This window comes from Mustela erminea, chromosome 20 (assembly GCF_009829155.1).
Source record: "Mustela erminea isolate mMusErm1 chromosome 20, mMusErm1.Pri, whole genome shotgun sequence".
Lineage (NCBI taxonomy): Eukaryota > Metazoa > Chordata > Mammalia > Carnivora > Mustelidae > Mustela > Mustela erminea.
The window spans coordinates 13,171,188-13,197,250 of record NC_045633.1 but is presented as its reverse complement, the minus strand read 5'-3'; positions in this window follow the sequence as shown (position 1 = coordinate 13,197,250).

Genomic DNA, 26,063 nt, shown 5'->3' with positions numbered 1-26,063 from the left:
ACCTGCACCTTTTCCATGAAGCCTCCAGATGTCTTCACGGTCATTAATCTCCTCCACCACTTGCTTGAACAAGAACAACTCTATTGCTTATGATATGCTAGACATCATGCGATGCATTTTATATGCATTCTCTTTTTCACTCCTTAGTAATCTTATTAGGTAGGTCACTTGTTAAAATAAATAAAAAGATGAAAGAAATTTATTTATTTATTTGAGAGAGGGAGAGAGAGAGAGAGAGAGAGAGCGAGCGCACATGAGCCAAGGCAGGGGGCAGAGAAAGAGAGAGGGAGAGAGAAAATCCTCAAGCAGACTCCATACGAACCACCAGGCCTAACGTAAAGCTCAATCCCAGGACCCAGAGACCATGACCTGAGCTGAAACCAAGAGTCAGTCCCCCAACCAACTTAGCCACCCAAGCAGGAGTCCCTAGGTAGATCACATTTTTTTTTTTAAGATTTTATGTATTTATTTGACACAGAAAGACAGTGAGAGAGGGAACACAAGCAGAGGGAGTGGGAGAGAGAGAAGCAGGTTTCCCCCTGAGCAGGGAGCCCGATGCGGGGCTCAATCCCAGGACCCTGGAATCATGACCCGAGCCGAAGGCAGACGCCCAAGGACTGAGCCAACCAGGTGCCCCACAGGTCATGTTTTTATTTATACTTTGAAGGCAAGTAAACTAAGGATCAGAAAGGTTAAGTCATTAGCCCAACGGCACACAGCCAATAAGTGTTGCAACTGGGCTTTGTACTCAAGTCTGTTTGACCTGAAAGCTCAGACTCCCGTCATCACCCAGTGTCACATAATAAAAGAAGAATTTCTCTGAGCAAGCTTCTACTTTAATGGCTGGTTGGGTTATTGCTTTGTAAACACTGCCTGCTATAGACGAATTTGTTTTCTATGGCTCCCAAGCCGTCTTACCCCCCAGTGACTATTATGAATGGAGCAAACTTGTCAAACCATACAGTAAATGGCATGCGGTGTGATGTTACCAGAATTCAAGCTTTCTGCTGCTCATTTTTCACTGGGTTGCAAGCTTTAATTTAACTGTCAGACCCTGGGTCTTTTGCCAGCACTAATGGAGGACTGTGGCAGTGATGGCAATTATTTCTAGACACTGGTACCTCCTTCGTTTACCTTCTGGTCGCAAATACTCAGCAGCTTCAAGCTAATTTCCTTTCTTATTTTCTTCATTAGTTTGCAAACTCCCACTGCCAACAAAAACAACCCATCTGATAAAAACGTCAACATGCAGTGTTCAAAATATTAAAACTGTCAAATAAAAATGTTATTTTTCCAAGGCAGTCTAAACATGTCACACATGTGGAAACCGCTTCCTAAAGACAGATTTCATAGGTCAAAAATCGTTGGAATGTGTTCTTAACCCCAAACACAAACCCCACCATGACAGGTTCTTCTAGATACCATTCGGATGTCTTGAAAGTTAGCTTCTCATTGACCCTGGACAAACGTGATAAAAATGCTGGCCTCAAATGTCCTTGCTTCAAAGTAAGACCACACGTTTTCTGTTCACGGTGAAATTAACAGAATTCCGTGAAAGAAGTAGTGGGATCTGGCTTGCTACGGTCCCTTCATTCTTCCTGCCATGAAATGACACAGACAGAGGATGGGGGCTGTGAATCAACATGTAATATCGGGGCGTGCTTCTTCCAAAAATCAGAGGCTAACCACCCTGATTCAAACTGCTAGGTAGCAGCTGAAGTTGGATGGGAATAAAAGCACAAGAGGTAACTGAAAAGCAGAGAAGAAAGGTGGCTGACCTCGGGTTGGGGAGGCCGGGGTGGGGGGGGTTTGAGGCAGAAAGAGACAAAGATTGAAACACAAATGGGGATTTTCAGCAGGATTTCAAGGAAAATCCTCCCAAACAGGTCATGTGGCCAAATAAACACTGGCAGCTTTACCATGAGGAGTTAGAGAAAAGGAGCCTTTTGGAGGGGCCCCCGTGCTCCACCTGGCCCTGCGGGAAGTCAACAGGATGGTGAGTGGGCGTGGCTTATGGAGTCCCACCCCTCCGGATGAAGGGAGAGGAAAGCTGCTGTAAGATGAAAGAGAAAGAAGCAGAGTCATGTGTGGGGAAAATACTTACGTATGCACACACACACACAGACACACATGCACATGCACACACAGAGATACATATGCAGACAAATACAGACACACACATTCAGACACAGACACACAAAAACGCACAGAGAGACACAAACATGCAGATATATGCAGACACACACACAAAAACACACGTGCAGACACAAAGGCACAAATACACACATGGAGACGCACATAAAAACACACATGCACACACATAAATACATGCACACAGACACATGTGCAGACACAAATGCAAACATATATGCAGACACACACACAAATACATACCTACACAGACACATGCAGACATTTACAGATACACACACAAAGACACAGGCACAAATACACACAGATACACCCATGCAGATACACACATGCAGACACAAATGCACACACACACACAGAAACAGACACATACATAAAGATGTGCAGACACACATGGAGACACAGACACATGCAAAAACATACATGCAGACACACAGAGACACACACAAACACAGACAAACACACACATAGACATACACACAGACACACACAGTCACACACTCAGAGATACACATAAACACAGACAGACCATGTATAATACTTTTGTTTGTGTATGAGACATACAAAAAGAGACAGGCAAGACAGAAAATGTTGGACAAGCAGATGGCAGAGACAGAGCAGAGAAATAGGGAAGCAATATACTTGTGAAAGAAAATTACGTATCTCTTATAGCGAGGACTTGCATATTGTATGGCACTTTTTTTTTTAGTTTTCTATAGCTCAATAGCAAGAAATAAAGGAATTAAGAGGTCATGTGGGAGCATTACATAGAAACCTGTTACATTTCTATATACTAATAATGAAAATAGCAGAAAGAGAAATTAAGAAAATGATCTCATTTACAATTGCACCAAAAATAATAAAATACCTGGGAATGAACTTAACCAAGGAGATGAAAGACCTGTACTCTGAAAATGATAAAACATTAATGAAAGAAATTGAGCAGGACACAAAAAATGAAAATATATTCCATGCTCATGGACTGGAGAAATGAATATTGTTAATGCCCCCATACTACCCAGAGCAATGTACAAATTTCATGCAAAATCCCTATCAAAATACCAACAGCACTATTTACAGAACCAGAAAACAAATCCTAAAATTTGTACGGAACCACAAAAGACCCAGAATAGCTGAAGCAGATTTGAAAAAGAAAAATGAAGCTGGAAGTATTACAATCCATATTGCAAGATATACTACAAAGTTGTAGTAATCAAAACAGTTTGGAACTGGCACACAAAAAAACAGGTATTTCAGAAGAATAGAACAGAACAAAGAGCCCCAAAATAAAGCCACAATTATATGGTCAATTAATCTTTGACAAAGGAGGCAGGAATAAGCAGTGGAGAAGAAGACAGTCTCTTCAACAAACGGTGCTGGGAAAACTGGACAGCCACATGCAAAAGAATGAAACTGGACCACTTCTTTATAACACACACAGAAAACAAACTCAAAATGGATTAAGAACCTAAATGTGAGTGCAGGCAGTAACTTCTCTGTCATCAGCTATAGCTATATCTTTCTAAATGTTGCCTCTCCTGAGGCAAGGGAAACAAAAGCAAAAACAAACTACTGGCACTATGTCAAAATAAAAAGCTTCTTCACAGCAAAGGAAACAAACAATAAAACCAAAAGGCAACTTACTGAAATGGAGAAGATATCTGCACATGACATATCTGATTAAGGGTTAGTATCCAAAATATATAAAGAACTTATACAACAAAAACAAACAACAACCAAACCCACAAATAATCCAATTAAAAATGGGCAGAAGACATGAACAGATATTTCTCCAAAGAAGACATCCAGATGGCCAACAGACACATGAACAGATGCTCAACATCACTCATCATCAGGGAAATGCAAATCAAAACACAATGAGATATCACCTCACACCTGTCAGAATGGCTAAAATCAACAAGACAGAAGAAGGGTTGGTGAGGGTATGGAGAAAAAAGAACCCTTGTGCATTTTTGGTGGGAACGCAAACTGGTACAGCCACTGTGGAAAACAGTATGGAACTCCTCAAAAAATTAAAAATAGTATTACCATTTGAACCAGTATTTTCTGGGTGTTTACCCAAAGAATACAAAAGACTAATTCGAAAAGATACATGCATCCCTATGTTTATTGCAGCATTATTTACAGTAGTCAAATTAGGGAATCAGCCCAAGTGTCCACTGACAGATGAAGAAGCTGGCTGTGTGTACAAACACACATACACACACGTGCGTGTGCGCACACGCTGGAATATTACTCAGCCATAAAAAAGAACAAAACTTGCCATTTGCAATAACATGGGTGCATCCAGACAGTGTAATGCTAAGTGAAATATGTCAGTCAGAGAAAGAATAATACCATATGATTTCACTCCTACGTGGAATTTAAGAAACAAAACAAATGAACAAAGAAAAAGAGAAACAAACCCAAAAACAGACTCTTAACTATGGAGAACAAACTGATGGATGCCAGAGGGGAGGTGGGTGGGGATGGGTAAAACAGCTGATGGGGATTCGAGTACACGTATCATAACGAGCACTGAGTAATGTATAGAATTGCCAAATCACACACTGTACACATGAAACTAATATAACACTGTATAAAAACTATACTAGAATTAAAATTTAAAAACTTTTAAATAAATTATTAATAATTTAATAAATTAAAATTAAATTAAATTAAAACTTTTTAATAAATCAAAATAAAATAAGTAATTAATAATTCAATAAATTACTAATCAAATAAATAAATTAATAATGTAATTATTAAATACAGTAAATAATTAATAAATCAATAGACTTTTAAATAAATTTAATAAATTAATGTTTTAATAAATAAAACTTTTTAATAAATTAATAAATTAAATAAATGACCTTTATGAAATTAACTTTTAATAAATTAATAAATTTATTTATAGATTACTTATAAATAAATAATTAATTAATAAGTTAAAGTGATTTAATAAATTAAATTTTAGAACTTTTTCATAAATTAATAAATATAATACATATTGGATTTTTAGGAAGGGCTGACATCAAAGAGAAAGGTGAGAAAAGAGAAATTAAATTATATTTTTAAATAGTGAAAAAAGTAAGAAAAATGAAGAGAGCAAACTATGTTTAAAAAGTTTTATTTCCGTCCCCTTCCTACTGAAACATATTTTGACCTCTAAAGCTATATTTAGACCAGAAAATACCCTATAGCACATGGGTTCTGACGGGCATTTTAAACTGAGAGCAAACTTTCCATCCACCCTCCAAAAACCAGCATCCTGGAATCAACCCCCATGTGGGGCTTCCTGCTTGGCCAAGGGTCTGCTTCTCCCTCATCTTCTACCCCTCCCCCCACTCATGCTCACTCTCTCTCTCTCTCAAATAAATAAATAAAATCTTTAAAGAATAAAAGAAAATAGGCAATAAACAAATTTAAATAAACAAAATCATCAGGGACCTCTAAGTATGATCAGTAATATACAAACACAGAGTAAGAGATAGAGTGACAGAAGGCATGCTTTTAGCATGGAAACTTAGGAAAGGTGGTATCTGAAGAGGTGACACCTGAGCAGAGTTCCAAATGAAGTTAGAGAGTGAACCATGTGACTACTGGGGAAAGGATGTCCAAGACAAAGGCGAGAGGATATGCAAAGGCCCTGAGGCAGATACTTGTATGAGGACCTGCAAGGAAGCTGGTATGGCTAGAGGACTATGATGGGGGGAAAGCAGTGAAAGGGATTTAGAGAGGAACCAAGAGCCAGCTGGTCATACTGATCCTGTAGACCACAGAAAGAACTTGGACCTTTTGCTCTTACCATATGGTCAGGTAAGGAACATGGAAGAAGGAAAGGAAGACCCTGCTCTTCCACGGAATGAGGCTTGAGAGTAAGTTTCACCTAAGAAGGGAAGATCGTGTTCACCTCAAAGTCGTGTCTGGACCTCAAAATGGTGTCTCAGGAGGAGAGTAGCAAAGCAGTAAAACGTAAATGATGGATCACTAAGGCATCTGAAAGGGAAAAGTTGTACAGGGGTTACTTTGGGCAGAGCTGTAGTGTAGTGCCATGGAAAGATGGGGCAGGGCAGGATGGGACAATTTTGAGATCCTATGACCCCGGGTTCATATTTTATGTCATTCTTTAAATGAAATGTGAGGTGTGTGTATGTGTCTGTGTGTGTATACAGCTTTTGATAGTAGCTTTAGAAATGTTTTTCTTTTACTTAATTATGAAAATTTTCAGGGGTGCCTGGGTGGCTTAGTGGGTTAGAGCCTCTGCCTTTGGCTCAGGTCATGATCTCAGGGTCCTGGGATCGAGCCCCACATCAGGCTTTCTGCTCAGCAGGGAGCCTGCTTCCCCCCTCCCTCTGCCTGCCTCTCTGCCTACTTGTGATCTCTGTCAAATAAATAAATAAAATCTTAAAAAAAAAAAGAAATTTTCAAACACAAATGAAGGCATGGGTTTCGCCCACACCCTCATATCCCATTCACTTCTCCTCCACCTTTGCTCCCTCCCCTTCTCCTCCCGGATAGAGACTACTTTGGCCGCTATTACCAATGACCTCCTTCGTGTTGTCAAACTCAATACCCATGTTTTTGTCTTTATTTTACTCAGTCTCTCAAGGGCACTTGACAAGACTGGGTTGAAGAGCTGGGATCTGTGGTCTTCTAGAACATTCGGTTATGCCTCTATAGCTGTTACTCCTCTTCCTCTCCTTGACTCAAAGATCAGCACTGCTCGGGATTCAATACTGGGGCCCCGTCTTCTTCTTTCCCATTCCCTCCCTGTTCTATGTTTGATTTTCATTTAATCCAAAAGCTCTCAGAATCAGGCTCAACCAGACAATCTGACCATGAAATCTGCCTGTTTAGCAGTTGCACACGGGAGGAAGCTGGGTCTGTGTTGCCTGAGGGAGGACGCAGTGCGTGGTCTTAAGTCTATGCCAATGGAGAGTGGGATGACCAGAATAACAAAGGATATATTTTTTTAAAGATTTATTTATTTATTTGACAGGCAGAGATCACAAGTAGGCAGAGAGGCAGCCAGAGGGGTTGTGGGGAAGCAGGCTCCCCGCTGAGCAGAGAGCTGGATGCGGGGCTCAATCCCAGGACCCTGAGATCATGACCGAGCCGAAGGCAGAGGCTTTAACCCACTGAGCCATCCAGGTGCCCCAACAAAGGATATTTAACCACTGTGTTTGTTTTCATAGTGTGAGAGCACTGAAAAGTAAGAGAAGTATTCCTGGCTTCAGGCTTCCAAGCATCCAGGATTATTAATGATTTCTCAGCTAGCCTCAGTGCCACAAGCAAGAAAGTACCAACAATTTTTTAATTCAACAAATTATTAATTAGGAGTAACCTTTAAGAAGAGGCAACCTCCCTGGCCTTGGCTTTATTTTGTGCACGAAACTCAAGACCTGGCAATGTAATAAACGCGCAGTTTCACTATTATTCAAAACCAATAGGTTTTTTCTTCTTTAATTATTGCAGGTTTAAGCTTCCTTCATTTATATGCATTATTCGAGAATTTTATCTGGAACACATGAATATCAAAGAAGGCCTTTGAGCCTTTCCAAAACTCATTCCCCTCCACTGTTTAAAACAATTACAAATTCCTGTATGGGAAATTTTCTAGCTTTGTTTTGTTAACCACATTTAGGTGAAACTGGAGTCTGTTCATTTAAACATTAAAGATAGATAGATAGACAGACATATATATGAAGATGGATGGATGATGGACAGACAGATAGAGACAGACGCACCAGTGCTATAGCACAAGAGCAAACACAGTAAAAGCATTAACCTCATTTAAATTTTCATAGCAACTTTATATGGAATATGTGGTTTTTATCACCATTTTATGCAAGGAAACTGAAGCTGAAGGATGCTGGTAATTTGCTCCTGGTTACTCAGCATGAAAATAAAGGAAGCGTTGATGATGGTTGATGACAACAACAGCACCAAAATAATATATTTTTTTTTAATCTCCTATGGGCTGGGCACTGTACTTGGTGTTTTTCGTGTATTACATCACTTACGCACCATTATCAATTTTATCTCTGTTTAAGTAAGGAAACCGGCACTCAGACTAATTAAGCAGCATGAACAAGGTCCCATAGCTACAAGTAGTAGCATCAGAATCAGAACACAATTCCCTCTGGGTGGCCAAGATCCTTCCACTGCACCCACACTTGTCTCTACTGGTTTAACTTTTTGAAATTTTGAGTCATGGCACCAAAGGCCATCAATTTGTCTATGCAGACTTCAGAAGTCTGTTGGGAAGTCTGGGAATATAATGTTGTGGTGGTGTTCTCTGTACGGATGACTTATGGAAGTCAGAGATACGGAGCATCAAAAAGACTCAGCTCAGAAAGATCTCCTGGGTATTATTTTTTGAGATTTGAGTAAATAAGAGCCTCTTTTAAAATGTAAATACCACTGGCAAATGTTAAGCTTATTAGAAAGTCACACCTTAGTTTTTAACAGTTAGATAATCCAATTTTTACCTGAACAGCACCCTGCATAGTAATGGATTTGCAGAATGGATCATTTTCTTTTCCTTTAGTCTGGGGAATTGCAAGGGAGAAGAAAAAAGAAAATAATTGGGTAGGTTCTCTTTAATAAGCTTTCCATTTTAGCATAGTTTTGGAGTTATCAAAAAAAAAACTGTGGGGGCGCCTGGGTGGCTCAGTGGGTTAAGCCGCTGCCTTCGGCTCAGGTCATGATCTCAGGGTCCTGGGATCGAGTCCCGCATCCGGCTCTCTGCTCAGCAGGGAGCCTGCTTCCCCCTCTCTCTCTCTGCCTGCCTCTATGCCTACTTGTGATCTCTCTCTGTCAAATAAATAAATAAAATCTTTAAAAAAAAAAAAATTGTGAATACAGTAGAGTCCCTCTATCCCCCATATCCAGGACCTCCTTAATAGTATCTTCCATTAATATGGGGCTTTGGGGGGCACCTGGGTGGCTCAGTGGGTTGGGCCTCTGCCTTTGGCTCCGGTCACGATCTCAGGGATCGAGCCCCGTGTCGGGCTCTCTGCTCGGCAGGGAGCCTGCTTCCCCCTCTCTCTCTGCCTGCCTCTCTGCCTACTTGTGATCTCTGTCTGTCAAATAAATAAATAAAATCTTTAAAAATATATATGGTGCTTTTGTCACAATTAGTGAACCAATACTGATACATTATCATTATTTTTTTTTAAGATTTTATTTATTTATTTGACAGAGAGAGATCACAGTAGACAGAGAGGCAGGCAGAGAGAGAGAGAGAGGGAAGCAGGCCCCCGCCGAGCAGAGAGCCCGATGCGGGACTCGATCCCAGGACCCTGAGATCATGACCTGAGCCAAAGGCAGTGGCCTAACCCACTGAGCCACCCAGGCGCCCCTGATACATTATTAATTAGAGCCCATGTTTCCTCATATTTCTTTGGCTTTTGCCCAATGTCCTTTTTTCTGTTCCAGAATACCATGTGACACTTGGTTAGGATTTTTTCCTTCAATTCCTCCGGGCTGTGACAGTTTCTCAGACATATCTTGTTTGCGATGACCGTGGCAGTGTGAATACTGGTCAAGTATTTTGTAAGATGTTCCTCTGTCGGGATTTATCTGATGTTTCTCTCATGATTAGACTGGGGGTGAGGGTTTATAGAAGGAAGAACGGAGAGGTAATGAGCCATGATATCAAGGGTACATGCTTTAAAGGATACTTTTTTTTTTTTTTTTTTTTTTTTTAATTTAGAGAGGGAAATGGGAGAGAGGCCGAGGGAGAGTCTTAAGCAGACTCTATGCTCAGAGAGGAGTCTAATGTGGGGCTTGATCTCAAGATCATGACCGGAGCCGAAGCCAAGAATCTGGTACTTAACTGACGGAGCTACCCAGGTACCCCAAAGATATTCTTGATGTAAACATTGGTCACCTGGCTGAGAAGTATTTTCTAGGTTTCTCCACCGTAAAGCCATTGTATTCTCCCTTCTCTCACTGTCCTCTTTGGAAGGAAGTCACTCTGTAAAATCCGCATTCAAGAGTGGGGTCTGAGACTCCCCTTCCTTCAAGAGGGACCATCTACATAATTATTTGGAATTCTGCATAAGAGATATGTCTGGTCCTCCATTTATTTAACTATTTAAGTAAATAAACAACATGGACAGCTGGATGGATACTTATTTTTTACTTCGGGTAATGATCCGATACTCCTTTATTATTTTGGTACTCAAATTATTCCTGCCATGGTCATGGGGAGCACTTGTCAATGGACTCTTGTGTGCTCTTGACATATCCTTCTCATTTTGAGATTTTTTTCTGGACACTTCCTCGCTTTAGGGCACCACAGCCACTCTGGGCTTATCTTGTGTATTTATTCCCCAGTCTTAGAATCAACCATTTCCCCAAGGAGCACTGATAGGTTTTTTTTTTTATTTTTAAGATTTTATTTATTTATTTGACAGACAGAGATCAGAAGTAGGCAGAGGGGCAGGCAGAGAGAGAGGAGGAAGCAGGCTCCCCGCTGAGCAGACAGCCCGATGCGGGACTCGATCCCAGGATCCTGGGATCATGACCCAAGCCGAAGGCTTTAACCCACTGAGCCACCCAGGTGCCCGCACTGATAGGTTTTAATGGATAACAGTATTTACTAGAGAATGGCATGAGAAGCTAAGAAGTGGCGTGTCATGTTGAGGTCCCGTCAACTAGGAGAGAAAAAAGTATATGAATGTATACGAATTATATATATATCACATATATATACATTTATGTATAAATATTTCCAAACGTAATCATTGGCATTGAAACTAGAAGTTCACACTACTACCTGGGCATGTTTCTTTCTTTCTTTTTTTTTTAATTTTATTTATTTATTTGACAGAGATCACAAGTGGGCAGAGAGGCAGGCAGAGAAAGCGAGGAAGCAGGCTCCCCGTTGAGCAGAGAGCCCCATGCGGGGCTCGATCCCAGGACCCTGGGATCATGACCTAAGCCAAAGGCAGAGGCTTAACCCACTGAGCCACCAGGCGCCCCACCTAGGCATGTTTCTAAAAACACCAATGCCCAAAGCCCAGTCCAGATCAACTTAATAAGAATCAATTAAATTTGAATCCAGACAATGGAGGAAACTGTCTGGCCTGAATCCAAGCAATTTTTTGAGAGCTTCCCAGGTGACTGAAAGATGTCACTAGCCTTGACCATCACTGACAGAAACAAAATAGCAGATGTGAAGACAATGTATTTTTTTTTCCTGGGAAACTACATAGTAAAATTACTAGTAGGCGAAAAAATTAGAGTACTTTCCTGATACCCCAATCTTTATATCCTCAGAGCTTTCCTAAACTTTTCAATTTGACTCCCCACTCATTCATCAAATCCAATCACAGCAACACTGATATTTTATATATGAGCAGAAATGGAGTTGGCCTCATGCTGAAAAGAACCAAGGTGGGAGAAAAGGCCCCCGTGGATGAAGCCCACATACAAAGAACATGGGCATCATTTTCTTCTTAGACCCAAAGAGGTTGAGACCCATCTGAGTACAAAGAGATAATAGAGCATGTTTCATAGCGAACTGTTACACTAGGCACCTACAAGACAGGGTTGTAATAGCAATATTCACCAGGAAAAATGACATTCAGTCAAGAATAAGCTGGGTAGTATAATAAAAAAAAGAAAAAAAAATGTCTCTGGTCACCAGAAGAACCAATCTCATGATGAGAAGAAGGTTGGAACTTACAGCTGCCTGACCTTTGGATTGGAGAGGACTTGAGTTCTATCTTGCAGCCAATGACTCAATCAAATGGGCCCAAAAAAATTCTGAACGCCAAGGATCAGAGAGCTTTCCCGGTTGCGGGACTGTATCGATGTCTCAGGACAGAGGCCCACTCCGCCTGCAGAGGACAGAAGCTCTGTGTGCATTAAGGACCTCTCTAAACCTGCCACTCTGTCTCCTCATCTGGCTTTTCATGTGTACACTTTAGATCAAAATGGTAATTGTAAGTATAGAACTTGCCAGAGTTCTGTGAACACTTCCAGGGAATTACTGAAATAAGGAAGTTGGAAGCCCTGAAATTGCAGCCGGTTGTGCAGAAGTGGAGACAGGCTGGGCACTCCTACTTGTAGCTGGTGTCTGGAGTAAGGACATTCTTGTTGGGGACCTTACACTTGAACTTGTGGGATCTGATGTTAACCCTGGGTAGTTAGTGCCAGATTGAAATGAATTACAGGTTATGTTATGAGTTGCGTGTGCACATGCATGCGGGTTTCTATCAGAAATGTCTTAGTCTTCGTTTGTATTCACAGATATGCACAAGCTTTCTTTCATCAATATGTGTATCATGTGAACTGTGATGAAATCCTTAACTTTGAGGTCCTGGAATATCCTGACTCAGACTGTACAGAACAGAGCCAACATACGCCTAAGTCATAAACTTACTCTGAGAGTCAATGAATGAGTCATATAGCAGAGTATTCTAAGAGGAAGCTGAACCGGCATTCAAACGATGACCAGGAAGAGGGAGAGGGATGGGGAAGGTGAGGAGGAAGAGGAAGAAAAGAAGAAAGGAGGAGGGAGAGGGGAAAGGGAGGAGGGACGCCTGGGTGGCTCAGTCAGTTCATCAACTGCCTTTGGCTCAGGTCATGATCCCAGGTTCCTGGGATCGAGTCCCGCATCGGGTTCTCTGCTCAGCGGGGAGCCTGCTTCTCCCTCTGCCTGCTGCTCCCCCTGCTTGTGTGCTCTCTCTTTCTGACAAATAAATAAAATCTTTCCCAAAAAAAAAAAGACATACAAATGGCTAGCACATGAAAAAATATTGATCATTACTAGCCATCAAGGAAATTAAAATCAAAACCATATTGAGATACCACCTTACACCAGTCAGAATGGCCAAAATCAACAAGAGAGGAAACAACGTGTGTTGGAGGGGATGTGGAGAAAGGGGAACCCTCCTTTACTGTTGGTGGGAATGCAAGTTGGTGCAGCCACTTTGGAAAACAGTGTGGAGATTCCTCAAAAAACTAAAAATAAAGCTACCCTATGACCCACCAATTGCACTACTGGGTATTTTCCCCAAAGATACAGATGTAGTGAAAAGAAGGGCCATCTGTACCCCAATGTTCATAGCCACAATATCCACAATCGCCAAACTGTGGAAAAAGTCAAGATATCCTTTGACAGATGAATGGAAAAGAAGATATGGTCCATATATACAATGGAATATTACGCAGCCATCAGAAAGGATGAACACCCAGCTTTTGTATCAACATGGATGGGACTGGAGGAGATTATGCTGAGTGAAATAAGTCAAACAAAGAGAGTCAATTATTATATGGTTTCGCTTACTTGCGAAGCATAAGGGATAACATGGAGGACATTAGGAGAAGGAAAGGAAAAGTGAATTGGGGGAAATCGGAGGGGGAGATGAATCATGAGAGACTGTGGATTCTCAGAAACAAACAGGGTTTTGGAGGGGAGAGGCGTGGGGGGATGGGCGAGCCTGGTGGTGGGTATTAAGGAGGGCACAGATTGCATGGAGCACTGGGTGTGGTGCATGAACAATGAATTTTGGAACACTGAAAAAATTAAATTAAATTTAAAAAAAGAAGAAAGAAAGAAATGTTAAGACAAATGTAGAATTTTAAATATAAACCCGATCATAGGTATTACATAAGAAATTACTGTTAAATTTGGGTGTGACAACAATATTACAGCCATGCTTCTCATCCATTACTGATGCATACTAAAGCAATTATAGGTGAAATGCTGTATCTTGCTTGCTTTAAGCTATTCCAGAAAAAAAACGGGAGAAGAGCTGTACCAAGAGTAGCAAATTTTAACCATTGTTGTAGCTGGGGGATTAGTACCTAAAGGTTCATTATACAGTGGCTCTATTTTTGTGTACATTTGAAATTTTTTCATAAAAATATTTTAAAAATTGGGGTGCCTGTGTCGCTCAGTCAGTGGAGTGTCTGCCTTCGCTCAGGTTATGATTCTGGGATCCTGGGATTGAGCCCCATGTCAGCCTCCCTAGTCAGGGGAGCTTGCTTCTCCCTCTGCCTCTGCCTCCTCCCATAAGGGAGCTTGTGCTCTCTCTCTTACTCTCTCATTCACCCAAATAAATAAATAAAATCTTTTTTAAAAAGGTTTTAAAAATTAAAAAATAATTATTCATAAGCATTTTCAGGTACCTGTCCTAGACCCTGCCCCTGTGCCAGGAACTGTGCTAGAATTAGCAATACAAAGGGGAGTACCTCATGGATTCCAACTCCAAGGACCTTACACTGGAGGACAGAAGTTCAGGGAGTGAAGAGTCAATCACCCCACAGGTGCATGCCAGTGATGCTTCCCATGCAAAGGACTCTGGCATGCTGTGCACTCCTTTCATGATCCCACTTCTGTTCGGTGTTCTCACTCTCAAAGGATTTCGGCCATGAGATGTCTACTACTCTTGGAACTATTGTCTGAAATCCAAAGGTAGGGCAAGTCTTGGACACCAAGTATGGACCAAGGCAGTGAGCGGTAGGCAAGCCAACATTCCTCAAGGGAAGTCATCACAGCTTTTGGGCTGTCACTCAAAGAAGGAATAGCTTCTCCAAATGATGTCTGGAGGACATCGAGACTTCCTGGAAGCTGGTGTGTGGGTGGACTGGGCTGGTACCTGACCATTATGTGGATTGGATAATCTATCAGTAACAATCTCCAAATGATCAAATTGGAAAATGATTCACTATAAATCAGCCAAGTGAAAAGGTCTGACACTCTCCATGGTGGCAAACTCACACTGATTAACTTACTTACTATGTTCATTAATAGAAGCCACCTTTGGGGCGCCAGGATGGCTCAGTGGGTTAAAGCCTCTACCTTCAGCTCAGGTCATGATCTCAGGGTCCTGGGATCGAGCCCCGCATTGGGCTCTCCGCACAGCAGGGAGCCTGCTTCCCTTCCTCTCTCTCTGCCTGCCTCTCTGCCTACTTGTGATGTCTGTCAAATAAATAAACAAATAAAAATCTTTAAAAAAAAAAAAATAGAAGCCACCTTTTCCCAGACACCTGGAATGGGCCATGCTTTGTGCTCTGTGCTTTGTATATGTGATCTCATTGAGTCCTCAAATCTGCAAGCATTTTAACACGTAAGAAAACCAAGACTCAGAGAAGTGAACTGCCCAAGGTCAAGCAGCATTTGGGGTTTGTTTTTAATCGAACAAAAAAACTAAAGGACAACACACAGACCAAAAGAAGTCCATGTCTTTGTGGACTAGTCCAGCCCCCCAATTCCCAGTTTAAAACCTCTGCTCTGCTTTATGCTGCTACCAAACATACCTCTTTCGAAAGCTTTTTTTCTAATACCCCAACAAAAAGTTTAAGAGTTCTAGAGTATGGAACACAGCAAGTTCCAGACTATTCTTCGGATGAAATGGGATAGCCAACTTATGCTTGGAAATACACATTTCCTGGGCAATATATATTCTCTTCCTCTTCTTTTTTTTTTTTTTTTTTTAAAGATTTTATTTATTTATTTGACAGAGAGAAATCACAAGTAGGCAGAGAGTCAGGCAGAGAGAGAGAGAGAGAAGCAGGCTCCCGCTGAGCAAAGAGCCCGATGCGGGGCTCAATCCCAGGACACTGAGATCATGACCTGAGCCGAAGGCAGCGGCTTAATCCACTGAGCCACCCAGGCGCCCCTATTCTCTTCCTCTTCTTAAAAAGACACTACTCCTTACAAGGGGTCAGGGCTCCACCCTCAAAACCTCATTTAACCTTCATTACTTCCCTAGAGCCCCATCCTCAAATACCATCATATTGGGGATTAAGACTTTAACATGAACTGGGGGGAGGAACCAAACGTTCAGTCTATAGCACTTTATAAATACGAGTTGTCGCAGCTGAGCCCAGCAAGCATGCCCCCGATGTGAGATACTTGGACGGGATGCGAGCAATGTTCACAGAGTATGCAAATTCTGAGCCTGGAAGTGACCATGGGTTATGAATACCGAGGAGTCTCAAACCTCCACCCCTGTTTCAGGCCCAAAAAGTAAACGAAACATCATCGTCTGGGATGGAAAACTCTGCTTCTTGACTTGTATGTGGAAACTCCATCTCATAGATAAGAGATCAAACTAGAAACAAAAGCACATCAACCCTGATGCAGCTGGGCCAGTCAGGTGGGAAAAGGGCGAAGTAGGAATCCTCCAAAGGAAAAGACAAGTCAGCACAATTCTCCCGCGCAAAACCATGACAAGGAAGGAAGATCCTTCGCCATCCGAAAGCCTAAAGTCTACTCTAACCAACAGAAATGGACCATCCTCCTAGGTTCAACAACCACTTTGATCATATAGAATCCTGAATTGACCAGTGATCTAAGGAAGCCAGGACTGGCTCACCACTTAGCTACTGTAGGTGACTGAATGGTATAGACCAAAGAATGGAAATTTGAGGGTTGCCATAGACCTGGGCTCAAATCCACTTGCATCACTTACAAATTGTCTCTAAACTCCATTTTGGTGATGAATTTGACCCATAGGAGTTTACTTTCCAGATCTGTAAAATGGTGATAACAAGATATTGATCCTAGGGTCCACTGGAAAGAATATATGTTGAGGGCTTATTATGTGCCAGTCACCGTGCTAAACCCATATAACAATCACAATGGCCAACACACTCTTCCAGTGCAAGTATGTACTATTTTTACCCAGATCTCGGACAAGGAAACTGAATCATAGAGAAGTTAATTTACTTGTGTGACCAAGCTCACATAGCTAGTGACAGCACCAGACATTTAACTGTTTCCAGGCACTAGGGAGGCTTTCAGTAAACACTTCCCCCAGGATCCCTGGGTGGCTCAGTAGGTTAGGCCACTGCCTTCATCTCAGGTCATGATCGTGGGGTCCTGGGATCAAGCCCCAAGTCGGGCTCTCTGCTTGGCGGGGAGCCTGTTTCCCCCTCTTTCTCTTCCTGCCTCTCTGCCTACTTGTGATCTCCATCTGTCAAATAAATAGATAAAATCTTTAAAAAAATAAAAAATAAACACTTTCTCCTACCCTATGTTATCCTCTAACACTAATAACCTTCAGGTTGAGACACAGTGGAGGCCTCTTTTAAAATGGAAGTATTTTAACTAGGACAAACAGCACATCAAACCGTATCAGCCATGACACCCAATTAGGTTAGCATCTTATTTTCCAAACTTCCGTGAAAACAAAACTCATTTGGGAAACTTGATGTCTCTCCCCACTTCCAGGAACCAGCCCTGGAGATTCTGAAGCAGCGGCCTGGGACAGGGGGCTGGGTTTATCTGTCTGTTTTTTAATCTTGTACAAACATTTCAAGTGATTCTGATGCTTGAGGCGGCTTGGGACACTAGCAGGGGCACCAGGGCCACCAGGGAGCAGAGACCTACAGGAGCTATGTGGTCTTCCAAATAGCCCCACCGACCCTCACCGCAAAAAGGGTGAGAGATTTTATCTAACCCCATTCCTTCATTTTACTGATGGAGACACTTGGTCCCAATAAAGAGAAGTGACTTGCCCAAGGTCACATTACCTAGGTATGGCAGATTGAAATCTGAACCCATATTCCCTGACCCTCAAGGTACTTTTCCTTTGTTCTAAAATGTTCAGGACCAGCTAGTATGGTCCGGGAAAGAGGACAACAGGTAGAAGCAATCAGGAACACTGGGCGGTGTCCAAGTAGGGGAAGTCTGGCTGGAATGGCTGTGTGAATGGCCCTAAGCAGCCCAGGGGGAAACAGAAGCAGCCAAAAAAAAAAAAAAAAAAAAAAAAAAGTTGGGGGGGGTATAAAATAATTGCTTCTGGTAGGTTCTCTAAGACCTGGTTTTGTCACATTCATTCATGTTTATATTTATAGTCTCTCTGTTCCTCCCCGCCTTTTACTTTAACCTCGTATCTTTCTCTTTCGTTCCTTTGTTCCCTCTGTATCCTCTATACCTTTTTTAGATATATTCCCAGCCAACTACAAAGACTTTTTTTTTTTTTGGGTCTGCAGAAAGCTCTCATTTCTTATTCAATGTCTAAAAAGGGTCAGGTTTTTTCTTTCTTTCAGTGACACCTCTGTTCAGAATAAAAGCTTCCCCTTCCCAGCAGTGGCTTTCCTCATTCTTCACATAGTCCAGATTTATTTTCTTAATCGTTCTCCAGAAAACATCCCCGTTTGCCTGATTTGGAGCAAATCCGAACCGCTTAACACGTAGCCAGTGTGTGAGGTTGGTGTAACCCTGCTCTTAGGTCTGTCCAACAGACCTCCGCCGGGGTTACCTTGAGCTGGGGCATGTCTGGGAACCAACAAGGGAAGCATGTTGTGGGGAAACTCAAGCGGACGTGAAATGCCGTAACTTTGCTTTAACCTGTTCATGGCATTTAGGGAAAATCATTTCTGGAGATTATAAAGAAAAAAAACGAATGGGTTCTAACAGGCTGGCTGAGGAGCACTTAGCTAGCTGGGTAACCACCCCCCCCAACCCCTGCACTGGATGGTGTCAATGACACGTCAATGACACATCAATGACATGTCCAAGACCCCTCTCTGGGAGCCACAGCTCTGCTATCCCTGAAGGCCACTATCTAATGAACTGGTAGCCCACAGGGATCCCTGTGGTCACCTGGACTCAGGGATTCCCAAGTCCAAGTGGATGGTGAGCTCAATTACCTCTGAGATGCTCAAATGTGAAAGTGTGAATAATAAGACCAGAGAGCTACTGACCTTTTATTTTATTTTATTTTATTTTATTTTTCATTTTTTAGAGACCCAGAGAAGGAGCAGAGGGAGGGAGAGAGAATCTTAAGCAGGCTCCACACCCAGCCCAGAGCCCCATACAGGGCTTGATCTCACAACCTGAGCCAAGATGAAGAGTCAGACACTTAACCCACTGAGCCACCCAGATGCCCTTATCTTTTACTGTTTAAATTTTTTTAAAGATTTTATTTATTTATTTGACAGACAGAGAGAGATCACAAGTAGGTAGAGGCAGGCAGAGAGAGAGGGGGAAGCTGGCTCCCTGTTGAGGAGAGAGCCCGTTGTGGGACTCGATCCCAGGACCCTGAGATCATGACCTGAGCCGAAAGCAGAGGCTTTAACCCACTGAGCTACCCAGGCACCCCCTAATCTCTTATTTTTTTAAAGGTGCTTCCCAGAATACTATTCTGCAACTACCGTTTAATTCCTGATTAGCACAGCTAGATCAAAGGCAGAGGGCTTTCCTTTTCCATTGGAGGGAGGTAAGGAAAAAAAAAAAAAAAAAAAAAAAGAAGGAAAAACACACGCTAAGTTCTGGTGTGAAAAATTCTTAAGATCAAATCCTGGCTCTGTCATTTGCCAACTGTGTGGTCAGGAGGAAATCATGTACCCTCACTGATGCAGACGATCTTCCTTTGTAAGACGGGAATGATGCTAGTAACAGTTAAGACATGTTCCCGAGGAACGCTGAGAGCATTACATGAGGTGATAAAGGTAAAACCCTTAGAAAAGTGGCTAGAACTTCATTGCCCATATTTTCCAATAGCATGGATATGTCTGATATGATTGAATTATTAAAATCTGTCCCATCCTGTTGCCATCAGGAAAAAAAACCCAAAAAAACAAAGATCCACACCATGGACTGCGAGTAGTAAAAATTCTTAGTAACCATTTGCCAACTCCTATGTTATAGCCATAAAATGCATCCAAAAAGCATAACCCAAACATTTCTAGTGCCATTTCTATATGACTTTGATTTTTAATGTTTTTTTTTTAAATATATTGTGGCAGATTCCTCCTCCTCATAATAATTATTGTAAGGGCGTTTGGGCAGCTCAGTGGCTGAGCATCTGACTTGATTCCAGCTCCGGTCGTGACGTCGGGGTCGTGGGATCGAGCCCGGTGTGCTTGTGATTCTCTTTCTCCTTCTCCCTCTGCCCACCCCTCCCCCATCATTTGCACTCTCTCTCTCTCTCTCTCTCAATTAATTAAAAAAATAATAATAATAGAATAACATTCATCACAGTTAATAATAAAATGAGTATGGATACTCCCAGAACGCTTGTGGGGCTAATGTTTGTGGGGGAAGCTTCAGAGGGAAGCCAGCCCAGGACAGACCCTTACTGGTGATAAACCAAGCAACATTCACGAAAGCACGGATTCCTTAAACAGTGGAGTCAGGCTGACCCAGGTGAAAATTGTGTTTTTGTTTCTTACTGCTCATCAGACAGTTTGGGGTGATTACCTACATTTCTGAGCCCTGGCTTCCTTCTCTACAATAGACATAGTGATAATAGTGATGTCTTTCATCGTTTTTGTGGGGATTAACCAAGAGGAGCGTGAACACTCCAAAAATGCCTCCGTTCTCTGCCTTTCTCTGCCCCTTCCCAGGTTTCCTCTGGTCTATTTCACATTCTGCTTCTCTGTGAGCTCCACAGGAGCAGGGACCATGTCTGTCTGCACCGTTTATTCCCCAGTGCGTAGCACAGTGCGTGGCACATAATGGTTAATGAGCTTCTGTAGAATGAATGATCAAATGAGCATCAGCTTCCAGGAGAACATGAGGAACCGGGGGCTGCTACCTGTTCTTTCCACCTGCCTTCCTCCTGACTCCATTTCTTTCCCTCCCTGAGGTGACCGCCATCTGAACACCCTGACAGTAGCTATTTTTAGATGGAGATGCTGGGTATTGAGCTCTTTCTCTCCATCCGCCTTTATTCCTGTGCTACGAATAGCTTTGTGGATTTTTTTTTTTCCCCACCATAGGATGAATGGCAGCTCTCAGCTGAGAACATCTTCTGAAGTGACCCTTGGTGGTATGAAGTTATTTTAAGCCTGTGATATCTCATCTATTTAGCAATCAAAGATGAGCTCTATGGGCACTCCCAGAACTGTATAATAGGCTGGCTGTTCAAGGATCCCTAGGTAATGAGCCTTCTCTTCCTTCCCAAAATGTCTCAGACAAGTTAAAAGAGAAAAGGTAATGGTACCCAAGTGGAATGCAAAAGCTTAGTTCACACTTGGCATTGGAGGCCCCTGTCAGTGGACCCAAAAATTGAGGCAAAATTAGAAAGGAAGCAATCTGTCATATCAACTCCCCTATTCAACCTTGCTTTATAGCTCTAGCCTTTATCGATCCCCTGAATGTCTAGGGCTCTCTAATACTGAAATCGCTTCACTGCCCTACATCTCACTCCCACAGTGGCCCTGCTTTCATTTCGCTTTTATGATTTTTTAAAATTCTACATTTATGTATTAGTTAACAAGATAATGACCTAACTACCTTGAATAGCAAATTTTCTTTCTTTGATATCTCCTAATGGGTGTTCCATTAATGTGTGTTTCTTATTGCTCATCATTCTGTCCCCAGAAACCAGCATCAGGTAGGTTCTCAATATTTATTAAAAGAATAAAATAATAGGATAGTCTGTGAATGAAAGGACTTCAATTACTTTTGACTTCAGTTAGGGTGGACTGTAACAGAAATGCAAAATATCAGTGGTTTAAAGTAAGTCACTTCTATCTCTTCTCCCTCATAGAAAAGTCTAGAGGCTGAGAGCTCAAGGCTGATATGGTGATCCTGCTTCATGAGAAAACAGAGCCAATAAGAATAAAACTATGGAGAGGTCAGTGCTTTTACTGTAAGTTTTATATAATTACAAATGACAGTAAGTCAAGTACAAGCCCTTTAGTCAGACAAGATTAACTGCAGGCTCTAAAACTTAAGAAGAAAGAAACTCAAGAGTCAACATGGAAATTTCATGGGTGAAGGAAAAGACCCACGTCCCATAACTTTCCAGGGAAAATCATGATCTCTCCAGCTGGCCATATCTCTGACTTGGCTCTTACCTACCATGGCTTCAGAATTCCTAACAAGGAGTGAATTAGTATCCCTCCAGCTAGGAAAACAAATGAAGTTAAAAGAAGGGTTTGGGGAGGCATTCCAAACCCTCCTCACTTCTACAAAAAAATCTTAATACTGTGTAGAGTTTACATGCTGAGCAAAGACTTGGCACATAGTAGGAGACCAATATATTTCAGTTTTCTTCTCTTCCGGTCCTCAATCTTAAGTGGTATTTATTAGATTTATTTTTTTAAAAGATTCTATTAGAGTTACACCTTCAGATTTAAATCCAGGATAATCCAAAATCTACTCATTTTATTCTCAAGGGTATGACTTCTTGATCTTCTAGAATACCTTTAAATGAATATGGGATGTTTCTAATTCCTGTGCATTTAGCAGCCAAGAATTATTTTAATATCATGTTTGAATTATGGATCTCAGGAGCGGGCAGTTGACCTGGAGTCCATGGAACCAGAAGCTTGAAATAATAACAACATTTTTTTCTGGCTTTCCTAATCTATCATATGGAGTGAAATATGTCAGTCAGTTTCAGAATTCCTATACTACACTAATTCAGCCACTTCCAGTAGTAGAGAGGAGAGGGCAGATAAGAGCATCAATCAGAAATGTTTAAAGAGAAATTTTCTGGTATTATTTTAATTGAAGATAACCCTCTACTCATTTATCCATTTATAATCTGTAGTTGTCAGACAGGCTACACGGATCTTGAGGACCCAGAAAATCCCTCCCATTAACGTGAAGATTCCCTTTGCCTCTCTGCTAAATCAGAGCCTCAGTTTCCTGAATTTCATATGTATCTTTTTTTAAAAAAATTGAGGAATCACAGACATATAAAAAGCTCTGTGTGTTTAATGTATATGACCTGATGCATTTGGGGATACCCTCATGAAACCATCACTATCATAAAGACCATAAACATATCCATCATGTCCTGAAGATTTCTCTCACCCTATCATCATCAACATTATTATTATTATTATTAGTGGTAAGTACACTTAACATAAGATTTACTCTTTATGCAAATTTTAAATACACCATACAGTACAGTATATACAGTATAGTATATAGCTATAGGCACTATGCTATATAGTAGAGCTCCACAATTTAAGTACCTTGCATAACTGAAAATTTGAGCCCCTTAACCTCCTCATTTCCCCTCTATCCCCAGCCCCTGGCAATAACCCTTCCACTCCGTATCTAAGAGTTTGCCTGTTATTTTATTTTATTTTATTTTATATTCAACAATTTATTTATTTTAGAGAAACAGAGAGTGTACATGGGGGGAGGGGCAAAAGGAGATGGAGAGGGAGAGAAGGAGACTGCTCCCTGAGTGCAGATCCCAACAGGGGGCTTGATCTCACAACCCCAAGGTCATGACCTGAGCCAAAATCAAGAGCTGGGCACTTAACCGATTCAGCCACCCAGGCGTCCCAGAGTTCGGCAATTTTAGATTCCACATACAAGTGAGATCATTCGGTATTCATCTTTCTGTGTTTGGCTTATTTCACTTAGTATAATAGCTTCAAGTCCCATCCATGTTGTTGAAAATAACAAGATTTCTGTAATTTTTAAGAATGGCTAAAATTAATGAATCAGGAAACAACAGATGCTGGCTAGGATGTGGAGAAAGGGGAACCCTCCTACATTGGTGGAAATGCAAGCTGGGGAAGCCACTCTGGAAAACAGTATGGAGGTTCCTCAAAAAGTTAAAAATAGAGCTACCCTACCACCCAGCAATTGCACTACTGGGTATATATCCAAAGGATATAAACAAAGTGATTCAAAGGGGCATACACATCCCAATGTTTATGGCAGCAATGTCCCCAATAGCCAAATTATGGAAAGGGCCCAGATGTCCATCAACAGATGAATGAAAAAAAAAAATGAGGATGTGTGTATGTGTGTGTGTGTGTGTGCGCATACATAAAATGGAATATTAAAAATGAATTAAAAAATGAATGTGGGGTGCCTGTGTATGTGTATTAGAGTACTACTTAGCCATCAAAAAAATGAAACCTTGGGGTGCCTGGGTGGCTCAGTGGGTTAAGCCTCTGCCTTCAGCTCAGGTCATGATCTCAGGGTCCTGGGATCGAGCCCCGCATCGGGCTCTCTGCTCAGCAGGAAGCCTGCTTCCCCCTCTGCCTTTCTCTCTGCCTACCTGTGATCTCTGTCTGTCACATAAATAAATAAAATCTTAAAAAAAAAAAGAAACCTTGCCATTTGCAATGACGTGGGAACTAGAAGGTATTATGCTAAGTGAAGTAAGTCAGTCAAAGAAAGACAAATACTATGTCATTTCACTTATGTGTGGAATTTAGGAAACAAAGCAGATGAACATAGGGGAAGGAAAGGAAAAATAAAATGAGGTGAAATCTGAGAGGGAGACAAACCGTAAGAGAAGCTGAACTCTAGGAAACAAACTGAGGGCTGCCGGAGGGAGGGGGATGGGAAGACGGAGTGACTGGGGATGGGCACGGAAGAGGGCACGTGATGAAATGAACACTGGGTGTGACATGCAACGGATGAATCAGGAAACTCTACCTCTGAAACTAAGAAAAATTTTTTAAAAGCCTGAATAATAGTCCATCGCATGTATGCACCATACTTCCTCATCCATTCATTCATCATTGGACGTCTGCATTATTTTCGTATCGCGTGAATAATGTTTCCCGTGAACACGGGATCACAGATGTCTCTTCCAGACAATGATTCCGTTTCCTTCAGAGAAATGCCTCGAAGTAGAATTCCACGTTTCTTTTTCTTGACTTATTCCCTTGGTTTAGGAGAGCACCCTCTCAGTACTTGTCGAAGATACAGCCTCAAAGATTTCGTGAGACGTTGTGTGTCTGAAGATTTTTTCTTTTTATCATCAAGCTTCGTGAATCATTTGGATGAGTGTACGATTTTAGTCCTGAGATGATTTTTTTGCCTCAGAATTCTGACGGCACCCTGCCGTTGTCTTCCAGATTCCGGCGCTCAGACTGCAGTGTTACTTCTGAAAATCCCGATGCCACTCCAATTCCACATTTTTTAAGGGCATTTCCTTGAATCTTGGAAAGCTTTCATAACTGATAAAGATTATGGCAGCTGCTCTGGAAACTGACACCGAGGTGGCCCAGCTTGTGGAACTGTTCTTCATTCGTGGTGCAGACACCCAAATGCCCTTAGGTATTGAAAATTCGCATTACGTAGGTGGGATGGTTCAGTCCTTTCCTCCTGTCCTTGTTTTCTGTCCTTTCTTCCTGGCCCTCTCATACGCTTATTGTCTTCTCTTCTTTTTCATCTTCTTATTTCTAAAATTTCAAGCCATTCCCTCAACTCTACCTTCACATTCTTATATTACAATTTGGTGAGTATCTTGTCATATTTGAACTTCTGAGAGTTCCTTCTTGTTCTTTTAAGTTCCTTTTCTAAAGCATCCTGTTCTTGTTTGCTTCATAGATGGAATGGTTATCGTCTGTTGTCTCTATGAGGACATTAATTAATGCTATTGTCATCCCTTTTCTCTGCTTATTTAGGTCTTGACTTTTATATTAGAGGATTTCCTTAAATCTCTAACCATCTGAAGGTTTCCCTGACTCATTATGAATCTATTTGAAATTGGCTTTCATTCTATCAAGACACTAAGGTGCTGACTGATGTTCGTGAGCAGCTCTATGTTTACAGACAGCACTGGTCAGTTTGTGGAATTCACTCTAGGATTAAGGATCTAACTATTTTCTTTCGGGTACCCCTAAATGCCAGGATGTCTGTAGATATTATCTCTTCAGGTGTTCAACGTTCCCAGAGATGACTTCTCCATTCTCCTACCGGGGTGGTCTACGTTTGGCTGACAACATACTGGGAGCTAAGAGGGAAAAGAAAACTATAAGCCTCACTGCTCAGTACTTTTTTTTCTTAGTGTCTTATTTTTAGGAGAGCATTTTACACCAACCTCATCTGAATCTGAAAATCTCATCTAGGAACTCTCTGACTGTATCTCCCTAGGGAATAAACTGGCAATTTTCTATGGAGGGAGAAGCAAAGCAAAGTGATTTTTCATGGTTTACTTTTGTATAAAAACTTCTACCTGGCCTTCCTGCTTTCAGTCCTTCCCCACATCTTTTTTTTTTTTTTT